Consider the following 16,218-nt stretch of genomic DNA (forward strand, 5'->3'; position numbering starts at 1 on the left):
AAATCAAGCCTCAATATGTCTGACGTCATCTATCAGAGTGATCTAGTTTAATTGAAAGCTAATCATATACTTGACTAAAAAAATACAGGGTTTACAGGAATCGAAAGACAAATTAGTTCTTAATGCAACCGCTGATTTACATTTTTAAAATTATCCTTACTTTTCAATACAGGGTTCGCCAAGTGAAGCTATACCAAACAAAATGGCGAAATATGCGTTTAAAATATTTCGACAGAAACACGATTTATCATATTAAATATTGCTTACTTTGAGCTGTTCTTCCATCAGATTCTTGGGCAATGTATCCTTTCTATGTTATAAACGTCTTTTGGTCGATAGATGTCCTCTGTCCTTCGAAATGTCCACCACCAACGACCGACATCCCAAAACGTGTCCAAACTTTCAGAGTGCACGACAAATAAATTCCTCAGAATCGCACTAAACGGATATAAATTGCTATAAAACGGTTCAAATTAACTACATTATGATGTTTTTAACAACTATAACGACTGAAAACATGACCGGAGAAATATTGCTGGTTAGAAAACGATTTGGAACGAGGCAGGTCCGATGGCCTTCACGCTTCAGGCGCACGTTGAGAAAGGGGGGTCTCTGTACATTTTGGTCTTTTATAATGGCTGTGAATGTCCCATCGATTTCATTGAAAACGTGATGACGTACAGACACCCAGAGGAAGACGTAGGCAGTGTCGGTTTCTTCATAGCATTCACTGTCGCCTTAAAAACAGACCCCAGATCAGAGGTAAAAATTTCTGAAATCTGAACCCTGTCATGAAAAGTGCTGTAGAAATTGTTCTGTACCACTCAGAGACAAAATTCCAACTTCTATAGAAACTAGAAGGTGTTTTCTATCCAATAATAACAATAATATGCATATTGTACGATCAAGAATTTAGCACGAGGCAGTTTAATTTGGAGACACAAATATGCTAATGCGGAACAGCACCCCCTATAGTTCCAAGAAGTTAACTTTCAGCTTCCTCTAAGCAGATTTCCTCCACTTGAATCAGAGTGAATTAGAGGCAAAACACACTTGGCTTGATTGAGTTGAAAGACAAATGCTGTTGAGTTGTACTGTAGTTAGTAAAATAAGTTATTCCGTCACACACTGTGAGGAAATGACAGCAGTAACAGTTGTACTGTAGTTAGTAAAATAAGTTATTCCGTCACACACTGTGAGGAAATGACAGCAGTAACAGTTGTACTGTAGTTACTAAAATAAGTTATTCTGTCAGCCACTGTGAGGAAATGACAGCAGTAACAGTTGTACTGTAGTTACTAAAATAAGTTATTCCGTCAGCCACTGTGAGGAAATGACAGCAGTAACAGTTGTACTGTAGTTACTAAAATAAGTTATTCCGTCAGCCACTGTGAGGAAATGACAGCAGTAACCGTCGCTGTGGGAGCTGTAACCTGAGTTACGATGAGAAACATTCACTAATCTCCCTTCATAAATAACACTGTGCATTACGTTTTACAACCCTCTACTGAATACCCACTTCTTCAGATTACATAACTCTACATTACTAACAGCCCGGCTTCATTAGAGGGAGTTTTCTATACAGCTTCCTGGGTTTCAGGACCTACATCATTCTTCACATCCTTTCAATACACTCACACACCATTCATAAACATGACGCCTACATACCATTTCCCTAATTGAGTAGTGACAATACTTGACACACTTCCCTGATAATCAATTATTCCAGAGTGTATCCCCCTCCCCTCCCCCACCATGCGGCCCATCCAACCCCAGAGAAGGTGGGATCCCCCTCCCCCACCATGCAGCCCATCCAACCCCAGAGAAGGTGGTATCCCCCTCCCCCACCATGCTCCCATCCAACCCCAGAGAAGGTGGTATCCCCCTCCCCCACCATGCAGCCCCTCCAACCCCAGAGAAGGTGGTATCCCCCTCCCCCACCATGCAGCCCATCCAACCCCAGAGAAGGTGGTATCCCCCTCCCCCACCCTGCGTCCCATCCAACCCCAGAGAAGGTGGTATCCCCCTCCCCCACCATGCAGCCCATCCAACCCCAGAGAAGGTGGTATCCCCCTCCCCCACCATGCAGCCCATCCAACCCCAGAGAAGGTGGGATCCCCCTCCCCCACCCTGCGTCCCATCCAACCCCAGAGAAGGTGGTATCCCCCTCCCCCACCATGCAGCCCATCCAACCCCAGAGAAGGTGGTATCCCCCTCCCCCACCATGCTCCCATCCAACCCCAGAGAAGGTGGTATCCCCCTCCCCCACCATGCAGCCCCTCCAACCCCAGAGAAGGTGGGATCCCCCTCCCCCACCCTGCAGCCCATCCAACCCCAGAGAAGGTGGTATCCCCCTCCCCCACCCTGCGTCCCATCCAACCCCAGAGAAGGTGGTATCCCCCTCCCCCACCATGCAGCCCATCCAACCCCAGAGAAGGTGGGATCCCCCTCCCCCACCATGCAGCCCATCCAACCCCAGAGAAGGTGGTATCCCCCTCCCCCACCCTGCGTGCCATCCAACCCCAGAGAAGGTGGGATCCCCCTCCCCCACCATGCAGCCCATCCAACCCCAGAGAAGGTGGGATCCCCCTCCCCCACCATGCAGCCCATCCAACCCCAGAGAAGGTGGGATCCCCCTCCCCCACCATGCAGCCCATCCAACCCCAGAGAAGGTGGTATCCCCCTCCCCCACCCTGCGTCCCATCCAACCCCAGAGAAGGTGGGATCCCCCTCCCCCACCATGCGGCCCATCCAACCCCAGAGAAGGTGGCCAAAGCTGGGCAGTGGCACTCAGTCAGTCTGGACAGTCAGTCTGGAGCCAATAAAAACTACTGACGTGGATGGAGTGATGAAAGGAACAGGCTGTGCCAGAGTCCTAGCAGGCTGTGCCAGAGTCCTAGCAGGCTGTGCCAGAGTCCTAGCAGGCTGTGCCAGAGTCCTAGCAGGCTGTGCCAGAGTCCTAGCAGGCTGTGCCAGAGTCCTAGCAGGCTGTGCCAGAGTCCTAGCAGGCTGTGCCAGAGTCCTAGCAGGCTGCTGGGGCTGTGCCAGAGTCCTAGCAGGCTGTGCCAGAGTCCTAGCAGGCTGCTGGGGCCGGGCCAGAGTCCTAGCAGGCTGCTGGGGCCGGGCCAGAGTCCTAGCAGGCTGCGCCAGAGTCTTATACATGTATCTAGAGGTTTCTGTCTGAGCGTTCTGAGAGTACCACCATCTCCTCAGTAGCCAAGTGATAAGGCTCTGTAGCCACTACCACATGTCCGAGTTGCACGGTTTATTTCTGATAGGTTTGAAAACCTATGAAGATGTCCAGTGAAAGTAGATACGGCATTTGTTTGACAACACAATACCGACTTGGATGCACACTATCCCGAACGCTAATCAATAATAACATGTGAAATTCACTGCTGTGTTTTGTTTGTTTACGGCAGGTCATTTCATAGGGAACTGTCCCTCTAGTGTTCTAACATCACCAACATCTAGAGAATAAAGACGTTACCATGGCAGCCGTTCTCAAACCTGGCCAAACTCTTAATGTATGCCTCTGGTTCGTGCTACACAGCCACTTACCGGAGCTGAACGTCCCATTTAGAAGAGGAACAGCCCAAACACATCAGAGAGAAACAGCCCATTATCTCTCCATCAGACCAACAGGGTGGGACCATGCAGACAGCAGTACGATAATGACTTACAGTCGGGTCAGTCATTCAAATGCAGCATGTTGCACTTTCAAGAAATGCTCATTTTCGATGAATCATTGGTGGCCAAATAGATGTTCTATATTTAGAAGTCTGTCGAGGATAAACTGTCATGACGTACAAAACAGGCCTTTCTGTTGGCTAGACTAATGTCCAGAGTATATAGGCCAGAGTCAGACTAAATGTAGACCACAGTGTGAGCTGGTTACTCCTCTGTCTCTCCTCACACCTCCACCCACACAGAGGTGTGTGTTGTGAACCCTGCAGTGTGTGAACCAACCCTGTGGTGTGAACGAAGGTCGTAGTGTTAAACCATAGTGCTGCCATCACCTCCAACCATCAGCGCTCACCTAACGTGTGTGTGTGTGTGTGTGTGGTCATCAGCATTGCTGGTGTCACACCTCCCACACGGACAACAGAGGGAGGCAGGGTGTTCTATGGAATGCTGCTCTCTCCTCTCAGTCAAGACCCAAGAGAAACAGTTAGGAACATGTTTCTACTAGTTTATGGCTGAGTTTCAAATAGCAGCCTGTTCCCTATATAGTCCCCTACTTCTGACCAGAGCCTATGAGGCCTAGTGCACCCTATGGGCGATCCTGCATGGGTTTAAAAGATACGCCTGAAAGATAAACAAAGTGCGTTCAACTATGGCTTGTTGTTACAAAAGGTGTTGTTTGTAAGGTCAAAAGTAGTGCACTAAAATGGGGGAATAGGGTGCTATTTGTGACGTAGACTCCATGTGCTGTGACCTCTGTCCTGTTACTAAGCTGCTGTTTAAACACTGACAAGAACTGCAGGTGACTAAACCTCTAAAACATCACCAGGAAGAAGGAAAATAATTACAGAGGAACGGGGTGAGGGGAGGGAGGAAGAGAGGGACGGGGTGAGGGGAGGGAGGAAGAGAGGAACGGGGTGAGGGGAGGGAGGAAGAGAGGAACGGGGTGAGGGGAGGGAGGAAGAGAGGGACGGGGTGAGGGGAGGGAGGAAGAGAGGGACGGGGTGAGGGGAGGGAGGAAGAGAGGAACGGGGTCAGGGGAGGGAGGAAGAGAGGGACGGGGTCAGGGAGGGAGGAAGAGAGGGACGGGGTCAGGGGAGGGAGGAAGAGAGGGACGGGGTCAGGGGAGGGAGGAAGAGGAGGGACGGGGTCAGGGGCGGGAGGAAGAGAGGGACAGGGTCAGGGAGGGAGGAAGAGGGGAACGGGGTCAGGGAGGGAGGAAGAGAGGGACGGGGTCAGGGAGGGAGGAAGAGAGGGACGGGGTCAGGGAGGGAGAGAGAGAGGGACGGGGTCAGGGAGGGAGGGAGAGAGGGACGGGGTCAGGGAGGGAGGGAGGAAGAGGGGAACGGGGTCAGGGAGGGAGGAAGAGGGGAACGGGGTCAGGGGAGGGAGGAAGAGAAGAACGGGGTCAGGGATTGGGGTTGAACGTTCGTGGGCAAGGAATAGTTAGCTACATCTCCACCCCTCAACCAGTATTCTACAAGAGCACAGACACAAGGGACAACAGACACACCGATCTCTACATTGCAGATGAGCTGAAGGCAGTCATCAATGACCTTGGACCACAGAAGGAGTTTGCACTGGTGACCGACAATGCTGTGAACATGAAGGCTGCTTGGTCAAAAGTGGAGGAGTCCTACCCTCACATCACAACCATTGGCTGTGCTGCTCATGCATTGAATCTGCTCCTCAAGGGAATCATGACACTGAAAACAATGGATACACTCTACAAGAGAGCCAAGGAAATGGTTAGGTATGTGAAGGGTCATCAAGTTATAGCAGCAATCTACCTCACCAAGCAAAGTGAGAAGAATAAGAGCACCACATTGAAGCTGCCCAACAACACCCGTTGGGGTGGTGTTGTCATCATGTTGGACAGTCTCCTGGAGGGGAAGGAGTCTCTCCAAGAAATGGCCATATCACAGTCTGCTGATATGGACAGCCCCATCAAGAGGATCCTCCTGGATAATGTATTTTGGGAGAGAGTGGTAAGCAGCCTGAAACCCCTGAAACCTATAGCAGTAGCCATTGCACTGATTGAGGGAGACAATGCCATCCTGTCTGATGTTCAGACTCTGCTTGCAGATGTAAGAGAAGAAATCCGCACTGCCCTGCCCCCTTCACTGTTGCTCCATGCAGAGGAAACTGCAGTTCTGAAATACATCTAAAAGCGTGATGACTTCTGCCTGAAGCCAGTACACACCGCAGTGTACATGTTGGACCCCAAGTATGCTGGCAAGAGCATCCTGTCTGGTGCAGAGGTTAACAGGGCCTATAGCGCCATCACTACCGTGTCTCGCCACCTTGGCCTGGATGACGGCAAGGTTCTGGCAGTCTGGCGAAGTACACTTCCAAGCAAGGGCTTTGGGATGGAGATGCAATATGGCAGTCGTGCCAACATATCTCATCAGCCACCTGGTGGAAGGATCTTTGTGGATCTGAGGCTCTTTCCTGTTGACTACATCATTCTCCAAATCCCACCAACATCAGCCGCCTCAGAGCTCAGCTGGTCCTTGTTTTGGGCACACACACGCACACCAAAGCACACAACAGTCTGACCAATACAAGGGTTGAAAAATTGGTGGCCATCCGTGCAAATTTGAGGCTTTTTGAGCCTGACAACAAGCCATCCTCAACAAGGTTGGAAAGTGACAGTGAAGATGAGGCCTCATGAGTCTGATGGTCAAGAGGTGGACATTGAGGAGGTCCAGGGAGAAGACAAGGAAGCCTGAGAGGAAGACAACCAAAGCTTTAGATTTTAGACCATTTTATAGATGTATTTAAGTATTTAATCATTTGCAATTATGTCTACTTATGATAAGGTAAACGGTTTGTTTTGTCTCCATATATGGTAAGGTAAATATATCCAATGCAAAAAACATATACATTTAAATGGTATAAATATTATTTTACATATATTTCCATTAATTCCCACAGAAAGTTTCCACCTCTGAATATTCCCCAAAATGTGCCAACCTACTAGTGAATAGCAAACAAACATTTTGAGAGTGTATTTTAAATAGGGCAGGGCAGCTCTAACAATCATCTCCAATCTCATTGACTGGACTCCATGTTAGCTGACTCCTGACTCCAATGATCTTTTGGAGAAGTCATTAGCCTAGAGGTTCACATACTTTTCCAACCTACACTGTGAATGTTTAAGTGATGTATTCAATATAGACAAGACAAATACTAATTAGTGTGTTATTAGTTTAAGCAGACTGTGTTTGTCTGTTGTTGTGAACCAGATGAAGATCAGATCTGATGACCAATTAATGCAGAAATCCTGGTAATTCCAGGGGGTTTATACTTGTTCTTGCCACTGTACACACACACACACACACACACACACACACACACACACACACACACACACACACACACACACACACACACACACACACACACACACACACACACACACACACACACATTATATTCAATTAACTCTGCAACTAACTATTCACTCCTTTCACAACTGTCACCAGTTTGGCGACCAACACATGTACAACAAAGACAGTGATATAGTAGGATAAATAAACGTGTTTACAGAAAACTAAAAGGATATTTCATTAAATACCAATGATATTCACTAAGTTGGTTCAGGATAATGATTTACAGCTTTGTCGTGCTATTATTATTATTATTTTTAAATCTGATATCTTTGAATATGTGACATGCGATAAGGCCACAGAGGGACAGAGATAATTACACACATCTGTACAAATCTGAAGGACCCAAAAGAGACACTAGATGTCTTGTGAAAAAAGTACATAAAATACTTGAACGTTACCAAAACACTGGTAGTTTACTGGTAAACGTTGACAGTAATATACCCTCCCTTTGCAAGCGTTGCACAGCGTGATGTAATGGCAGTGGGCGTGGCATCTAGAAGTAAACAGGCCTTCAGAGGGGCCACCTCCCTCCATGACATCTAGAAGACTTACTACACAGCCTAAAGAGAGGGGGCACCTCCCTCCATGGCATCTAGAAGTAAACAGGCCTTCAGAGGGGCCACCTCCCTCCATGACATCTAGAAGTAAACAGGCCTTCAGAGGGGGCACCTCCCTCCATGACATCTAGAAGACTTACTACACAGCCTAAAGAGAGGGGGCACCTCCCTCCATGGCATCTAGAAGACTTACTACACAGCCTAAAGAGAGGGGGCACCTCCCTCCATGGCATCTAGAAGACTTACTACACAGCCTAAAGAGAGGGGCCACCTCCCTCCATGGCATCTAGAAGACTTACTACACAGCCTAAAGAGAGGGGCCACCTCCCTCCATGGCATTTAGAAGACTTACTACACAGCCTAAAGAGAGGGGCCACCTCCCTCCATGGCATTTAGAAGACTTACTACACAGCCTAAAGAGAGGGGCCACCTCCCTCCATGGCATCTAGAAGTAAACAGGCCTTCAGAGGGGCACCTCCCTCCATGGCATCTAGAAGTAAACAGGCCTTCAGAGGGGCACCTCCCTCCATGGCATCTAGAAGTAAACAGGCCTTCAGAGGGGCCAACTCCCTCCATGACATCTAGAAGTAAACAGGCCTTCAGAGGGGCCACCTCCCTCCATGGCATCTAGAAGTAAACAGGCCTTCAGAGGGGCCAACTCCCTCCATGACATCTAGAAGTAAACAGGCCTTCAGAGGGGCCACCTCCCTCCATGGCATCTAGAGGTAAACAGGCCTTCAGAGGGGCCACCTCCCTCCATGGCATCTAGAAGTAAACAGGCCTTCAGAGGGGCCACCTCCCTCCATGGCATCTAGAAGTAAACAGGCCTTCAGAGGGGCCACCTCCCTCCATGGCATCTAGAAGTAAACAGGCCTTCAGAGGGGCACCTCCCTCCATGGCATCTAGAAGTAAACAGGCCTTCAGAGGGGCCACCTCCCTCCATGACATCTAGAAGACTTACTACACAGCCTAAAGAGAGGGGGCACCTCCCTCCATGGCATTTAGAAGACTTACTACACAGCCTAAAGAGAGGGGCCACCTCCCTCCAAGGCATCTAGAAGACTTACTACACAGCCTAAAGAGAGGGGCCACCTCCCTCCATGGCATTTAGAAGACTTACTACACAGCCTAAAGAGAGGGGGCACCTCCCTCCATGGCATCTAGAAGACTTACTACACAGCCTAAAGAGAGGGGCCACCTCCCTCCATGGCATTTAGAAGACTTACTACACAGCCTAAAGAGAGGGGGCACACTGAGGGTGAAGGAGATTAGAACAGAGTGGAACTCAGGAACATTCAAGGAATATTCAAATGCATTTGAATTCTCAGCCATCTAAAATGATACACTTGGAGGTTTTATCAGAGGTAAGATATGGGGGATGGTTAAGTTTTCCTCCTTAAAATGACTGCTGTCGTCAGTTCCTAAACCACAAGGCTTGTCCTTCCAGTTCACCAGCTGGACCAAAGACTTGACCTCATTGGTTGAACTAATTGGTGATCATCTGAGCCACACAACCATGGCTGTTGAACTGTGTTCTGCACAGCGCTAAAGGAATGTTCCTAATTACACTACAAAGACAAGTTAACTGACATCAGTTAGCTCTACATGGCAATTACTGGTGACACACACTGTGGCGGTACAGGGGAGTGTGTGTGTGTGTGTGTGTGTAAAGGTCTGAGGCCACAGGAAGGGCAGGGGGAGTAGGAGTCTGCCATGTCAACAGAAATTAACTCAGACACACACACACATCAAGAGGACTGTATAACGACGAGAGAGTGTAGAGGACTGTATAACGACGAGAGAGTGTAGAGGACTGTATGACGACGAGAGAGTGCAGAGGACTGTATAACGACGAGAGAGTGTAGAGGACTGTATGACGACGAGAGAGAGTGCAGAGGACTGTATGACGACGAGAGAGAGTGCAGAGGACTGTATGACGACGAGAGAGAGTGCAGAGGACTGTATGACGACGAGAGAGAGTGCAGAGGACTGTATAACGACGAGAGAGTGCAGAGGACTGTATGACGAGGAGAGAGTGCAGAGGACTGTATGACGAGGAGAGAGTGCAGAGGACTGTATGACGATGAGAGAGAGTGCAGAGGACTGTATGACGACGAGAGAGAGTGCAGAGGACTGTATAACGACGAGAGAGTGCAGAGGACTGTATAACGACCAGAGAGTGCAGAGGACTGTATGACGACGAGAGAGTGCAGAGGACTGTATGACGAGGAGAGAGTGCAGAGGACTGTATGACGACGAGAGAGTGCAGAGGACTGTATGACGACCAGAGAGTGTAGAGGACTGTATGACGACGAGAGAGTGTAGAGGACTGTATGACGACGAGAGAGTGCAGAGGACTGTATGACGACGAGAGAGTGTAGAGGACTGTATAACGACGAGAGAGTGCAGAGGACTGTATAACGACGAGAGAGTGCAGAGGACTGTATGACGACGAGAGAGTGCAGAGGACTGTATAACGACGAGAGAGTGCAGAGGACTGTATAATGTATAATGAGTCGGACGTCCTTAGGACCCCAGATAGCAGGGGGTTGCTGAATAAACATTTCCTCTGGCTTGTGAACAAACTCTACTATCACGCTAGTATGCACACACACACACACACTATTATTATCAGGCCTGAAACAAAAGACTCCCAGGAACAAACACAGTATTCACAGTGACATTTGAGACTCACCAAACCCCCTTGGAATGTAGATGTTGGGGCAACATAACAGGGGTTACATCCAGTCTGCTGTGTCGCAGTGAACTAACGAACCACAGCTCAGAGGTTAGCTCCTGTACACAAATCATGGACCTAGTTAGTTACTTAGTTAGAGACCTTTAGAACTGTGTGCCAAAAGCCAGAGAGGACAATACGGTCAAATGATGTCTGCATCCTAAACACCCTATTCCCTAGCAGGATCTTATGTAGAGCACTATAGGGGACAGGGTGTCAGCTGGGATACAGACTACAGGGGACAGGGTGTCAGCTGGGATACAGACTATAGGGGACAGGGTGTCAGCTGGGATACAGACTATAGAGGACAGGGTGTCAGCTGGGATACAGACTATAGGGGACAGGGTGTCAGCTGGGATACAGACTATAGGGGACAGGGTGTCAGCTGGGATACAGACTATAGGGGACAGGGTGTCAGCTGGGATACAGACTATAGGGGACAGGGTGTCAGCTGGGATACAGACTATAGGGGACAGGGTGTCAGCTGGGATACAGACTATAGGGGACAGGGTGTCAGCTGGGATACAGACTATAGGGGACAGGGTGTCAGCTGGGATACAGACTATAGGGGACAGGGTGTCAGCTGGGATACAGACTATAGGGGACAGGGTGTCAGCTGGGATACAGACTATAGGGGACAGGGTGTCAGCTGGGATACAGACTATAGAGGACAGGGTGTCAGCTGGGATACAGACTATAGGGGACAGGGTGTCAGCTGGGATACAGACTATAGGGGACAGGGTGTCAGCTGGGATACAGACTATAGGGGACAGGGTGTCAGCTGGGATACAGACTATAGGGGACAGGGTGTCAGCTGGGATACAGACTATAGAGGACAGGGTGTCAGCTGGGATACAGACTATAGGGGACAGGGTGTCAGCTGGGATACAGACTACAGGGGACAGGGTGTCAGCTGGGATACAGACTATAGGGGACAGGGTGTCAGCTGGGATACAGACTATAGGGAACAGGGTGTCAGCTGGGATACAGACTATAGAGGACAGGGTGTCAGCTGGGATACAGACTATAGGGGACAGGGTGTCAGCTGGGATACAGACTATAGGGGACAGGGTGTCAGCTGGGATACAGACTATAGGGGACAGGGTGTCAGCTGGGATACAGACTACAGGGGACAGGGTGTCAGCTGGGATACAGACTACAGGGGACAGGGTGTCAGCTGGGATACAGACTATAGAGGACAGGGTGTCAGCTGGGATACAGACTATAGGGGACAGGGTGTCAGCTGGGATACAGACTATAGGGGACAGGGTGTCAGCTGGGATACAGACTATAGAGGACAGGGTGTCAGCTGGGATACAGACTATAGGGGACAGGGTGTCAGCTGGGATACAGACTATAGGGGACAGGGTGTCAGCTGGGATACAGACTATAGAGGACAGGGTGTCAGCTGGGATACAGACTATAGAGGACAGGGTGTCAGCTGGGATACAGACTATAGGGGACAGGGTGTCAGCTGGGATACAGACTATAGGGGACAGGGTGTCAGCTGGGATACAGACTATAGAGGACAGGGTGTCAGCTGGGATACAGACTATAGGGGACAGGGTGTCAGCTGGGATACAGACTATAGGGGACAGGGTGTCAGCTGGGATACAGACTATAGAGGACAGGGTGTCAGCTGGGATACAGACTATAGAGGACAGGGTGTCAGCTGGGATACAGACTATAGGGGACAGGGTGTCAGCTGGGATACAGACTATAGAGGACAGGGTGTCAGCTGGGATACAGACTATAGGGGACAGGGTGTCAGCTGGGATGTAGACTATAGGGGACAGGGTGTCAGCTGGGATACAGACTATAGGGGACAGGGTGTCAGCTGGGATACAGACTATAGGGGACAGGGTGTCAGCTGGGATACAGACTATAGGGGACAGGGTGTCAGCTGGGATACAGACTATAGAGGACAGGGTGTCAGCTGGGATACAGACTATAGGGGACAGGGTGTCAGCTGGGATACAGACTATAGGGGACAGGGTGTCAGCTGGGATACAGACTATAGGGGACAGGGTGTCAGCTGGGATACAGACTATAGGGGACAGGGTGTCAGCTGGGATACAGACTATAGGGGACAGGGTGTCAGCTGGGATACAGACTATAGAGGACAGGGTGTCAGCTGGGATACAGACTATAGGGGACAGGGTGTCAGCTGGGATACAGACTATAGAGGACAGGGTGTCAGCTGGGATACAGACTATAGGGGACAGGGTGTCAGCTGGGATACAGACTATAGAGGACAGGGTGTCAGCTGGGATACAGACTATAGGGGACAGGGTGTCAGCTGGGATACAGACTATAGAGGACAGGGTGTCAGCTGGGATACAGACTATAGAGGACAGGGTGTCAGCTGGGATACAGACTATAGGGGACAGGGTGTCAGCTGGGATACAGACTATAGAGGACAGGGTGTCAGCTGGTATACAGACTATAGGGGACAGGGTGTCCGCTGGGATACAGACTATAGAGGACAGGGTGTCCGCTGGGATACAGACTATAGGGGACAGGGTGTCCGCTGGGATACAGACTATAGAGGACAGGCTGTCAGCTGGGATACAGACTATAGGGGACAGGGTGTCAGCTGGGATACAGACTATAGAGGACAGGGTGTCAGCTGGGATACAGACTATAGGGGACAGGGTGTCAGCTGGGATACAGACTATAGGGGACAGGGTGTCAGCTGGGATACAGACTATAGAGACTATAGACTACACAACATCAGTCAACCAGACTACAGGGTACAACCCTTCACCACATACTCAGTATCACTCAGCTAAGTGTCGCGGTCCGCAGAGACATTCCTAGGAGAAAATAACAGTTTATATTGGAATATCCTGGAATGTCAACCCCCCCCACACACACACACACACACACACACACACACACACACACACACACACACACGTTCTATGACAGAGTTCAGTTTAAAGCAGGATGCTTCCCCCCACAACACAGTACATGGTAAAGACAGAACACAGTGGTTCACAGCTACCACACAGGAACACAGACAAATGAAAAGATCCATTCATTTAATGACAATTGAAACGTTTGATTTAACCGCCAATATTCTAGATTCAACAAAACATTTAGAAACCTGAGTGAAACTCGGGAGGCAACTACCTACATTTGTCCAATGAGAAACGATTGGTTTGGTTGAATTTTCCGCTGCACATTTTTTTATAAACGTTTAGCCCCAAGAAACCCCCCCCCCCCCCCCCCCATGGACCATTATGACAGGAGGACCGGAGAACCTGCGTCCCAAATGGCTCCCTATGGGCCCTGGTCAGAAGTAGTGCACCGTATAGTGACTATGGTGCCATTTGGAACACAGACAGTAGAGGACTCCCAGCCAATGAGCTGATCTGATGTCATGACCCTGACAGCCATGCCCAGTGACACAGATCTGGTTGCCATGTCAACAGTCTCTCTGGCTGGGAGGGTAATGGTTTTGGAGAATGGGATGCACATTGACCTGTGTACCAGAGCACACGCACGACGAGAGGATAAACAGTAGGTGAAATGTCTGCTACGAAGTGTGTGTGTGTGTGTGTGTGTGTGTGCGCAGTTTTGGACTTAACAGGGTCAGTTTGTCCATTCTGTCACCAGCAGTTCCACTTTATCTAATGTCTGCTGGTTAATGATTGAACAATTCTCTGGCCTGAGATCCAAACTCACTTCTCCCAACGCTGCAGAGTGAGTTGGCAAAAATGCATTTTTCTCCCATTCTGTCAAATGCATGTTCTTTAAGAAAGTGCTCTGGTGCAACCAATTGGTAGTTAGGCTATCAAAGAGGACGTTGTTCGTGGAATGATGGAGTAGATGAGAAAAGATATCACCGGAGTCACCATCATGCTCCCCTAGTCAACCTATCCAGGAGCTACAGCCCCACTGCCTTCAATACAAACGATGCTTTTCTTTTTAACATTATAAAAAGTGAGCCGCACCACATTTCCTTGAATTCCTCGAAGCTACACAACTTCTAAATAAATCAGTCGAATATAAAGTTAAGAAATAGTCCACTGAAAGCAGCATTCTAACAGAAAACCTAAAACACCGTCTTATTCTATTGATTTAAAGACGCAAAGAAAATGATCATGAACCCAGACACAGAAAAGGCAACAAAGTAACACGAGCCCATTTCTACTGACTACAGTCATTTTTGCAACATTGCATTCAATAAACAGGCACCCGGCAGCGCCCAAAACCACTGCATGTTGCAATTGGCTGTTCTTTGTAATGTGAGGAATAATCTACACTCGACAGAAAGGGGATAACTACTCCAATTAAGCGGTTAAAAAGAGAATCATGAAATGACCCTAGTTAAGCCCCGTTTCAACACCGCCGAGGATCACTGACGAGGGGACAATAAGTAGCCTGGTTGATGATTACAAAAGCGTCTCCCCTCCCAATATTCACCCCCCGTGGTCCCCCCCTATCTGCGCTTCTGTCTGTTTGTAAGCTGCATGCACTATGATCAAAACGGAATAAAATATCTACAATTAAGTTCTATTTTTTTAAATGAATCTAATTTAAAGCGCATGCATAGGCCACGCGGAACTCACCGTGAAAAGCATCCCATTCACAAGGCTTTGATCCGCGTGACAGTTTCAACGGGCCCCCAGGTTCAAGACAAGGGCGCGTTCATCACACAGCAACGTTGGCTTGTCTTGTAGTAGGCTAGGCTCCGCTCAACAACGGGACCAGGCAAAATGTAGAGAATATATATCCTATCGACTCTTCCAAACTCCCAATTCTATTATTTTTCTTTTGAAAAAACAACAACACCAAAATAAGATAGTGAAGTTGGTTTCCAGAGTAAAATAGCAGCTATGATGCATCCTCTGTGCTGCTATCAGGCGTTGCTGTACACCGGTGCAACGTTCTGCGCGTTCCACTCCTTTGGTGAGTCTGACCACGCCCCTCCCACATGGCGTCTTAAAGCGATAGAGGGCTATTCTAGAATTAGGCTACTCTCACTTTACTGAGACCGACAAAAGGCTCTGGGTGGGCACCCGCATGTTTTCCAAACGGAGATGGGCAATGAATGATTGTCACATTCAAATTCGTGTTTGTGTGACAACGGGTACCATATCTCACACAGCCAAAGGGAGGGGAAAAGTAGGCCTATAGTCACATGACTTACTGCCAAGGGAGGGGTGAGGTAGGCTTATAGTCACATGACTTACTGCCAAGGGAGGGGTAAGGTAGGCTTATAGTCACATGACTTACTGCCCAGGGAGGGGAAAGGTAGGCCTATAGTCACATGACTTACTGCCAAGGGAGGGGAAAGGTAGACCTATAGTCACATGACTTACTGCCCAGGGAGGGGAAAGGTAGGCCTATAGTCACATGACTTACTGCCCAGGGAGGGAAAGGTAGTCCTATAGTCACATGACTTACTGCCAAGGGAGGGGAAAGGTAGGCCTATAGTCACATGACTTACTGCCAAGGGAGGGGAAAGGTAGGCCTATAGTCACATGACTTACTGCCAAGGGAGGGGAAAGGTAGACCTATAGTCACATGACTTACTGCCCAGGGAGGGGAAAGGTAGGCCTATAGTCACATGACTTACTGCCCAGGGAGGGAAAGTAGTCCTATAGTCACATGACTTACTGCCAAGGGAGGGGAAAGGTAGGCCTATAGTCACATGACTTACTGCCCAGGGAGGGGAAAGGTAGGCCTATAGTCACATGACTTACTGCCAAGGGAGGGGAAAGGTAGGCCTATAGTCACATGACTTACTGCCCAGGGAGGGGAAAGGTAGGCCTATAGTCACATGACTTACTGCCAAGGGAGGGGTGAGGTAGGCTTATAGTCACATGACTTACTG

The 16,218-nt window shown here is 49.1% G+C and overlaps 1 protein-coding gene across 3 annotated transcripts in view; it reads right to left on the bottom strand.

The window, feature by feature from the left end:
- LOC139570836 (cdc42 effector protein 4-like) overlaps positions 1 to 15,357 on the bottom strand; it is a 43,889-nt gene extending 28,532 nt beyond the window's left edge. The window contains exons 1-2 of one of the 3 annotated variants that reach the window (XR_011674174.1): positions 14,951 to 15,357; positions 10,116 to 10,432 (exon numbers count right to left, since the gene is read on the bottom strand). The gene's annotated coding sequence lies outside the window, so the exon portion shown is untranslated. Of the gene's footprint in view, positions 1 to 10,115; positions 10,433 to 14,950 lie in introns of those variants that run through there. The other 2 variants (XR_011674173.1, XM_071393055.1) reach the window with 2 other exon arrangements.
- Positions 15,358 to 16,218: the final 861 nt, after the last annotated feature.

This window comes from Salvelinus alpinus, chromosome 1 (genome assembly GCF_045679555.1).
Source record: "Salvelinus alpinus chromosome 1, SLU_Salpinus.1, whole genome shotgun sequence".
Lineage (NCBI taxonomy): Eukaryota > Metazoa > Chordata > Actinopteri > Salmoniformes > Salmonidae > Salvelinus > Salvelinus alpinus.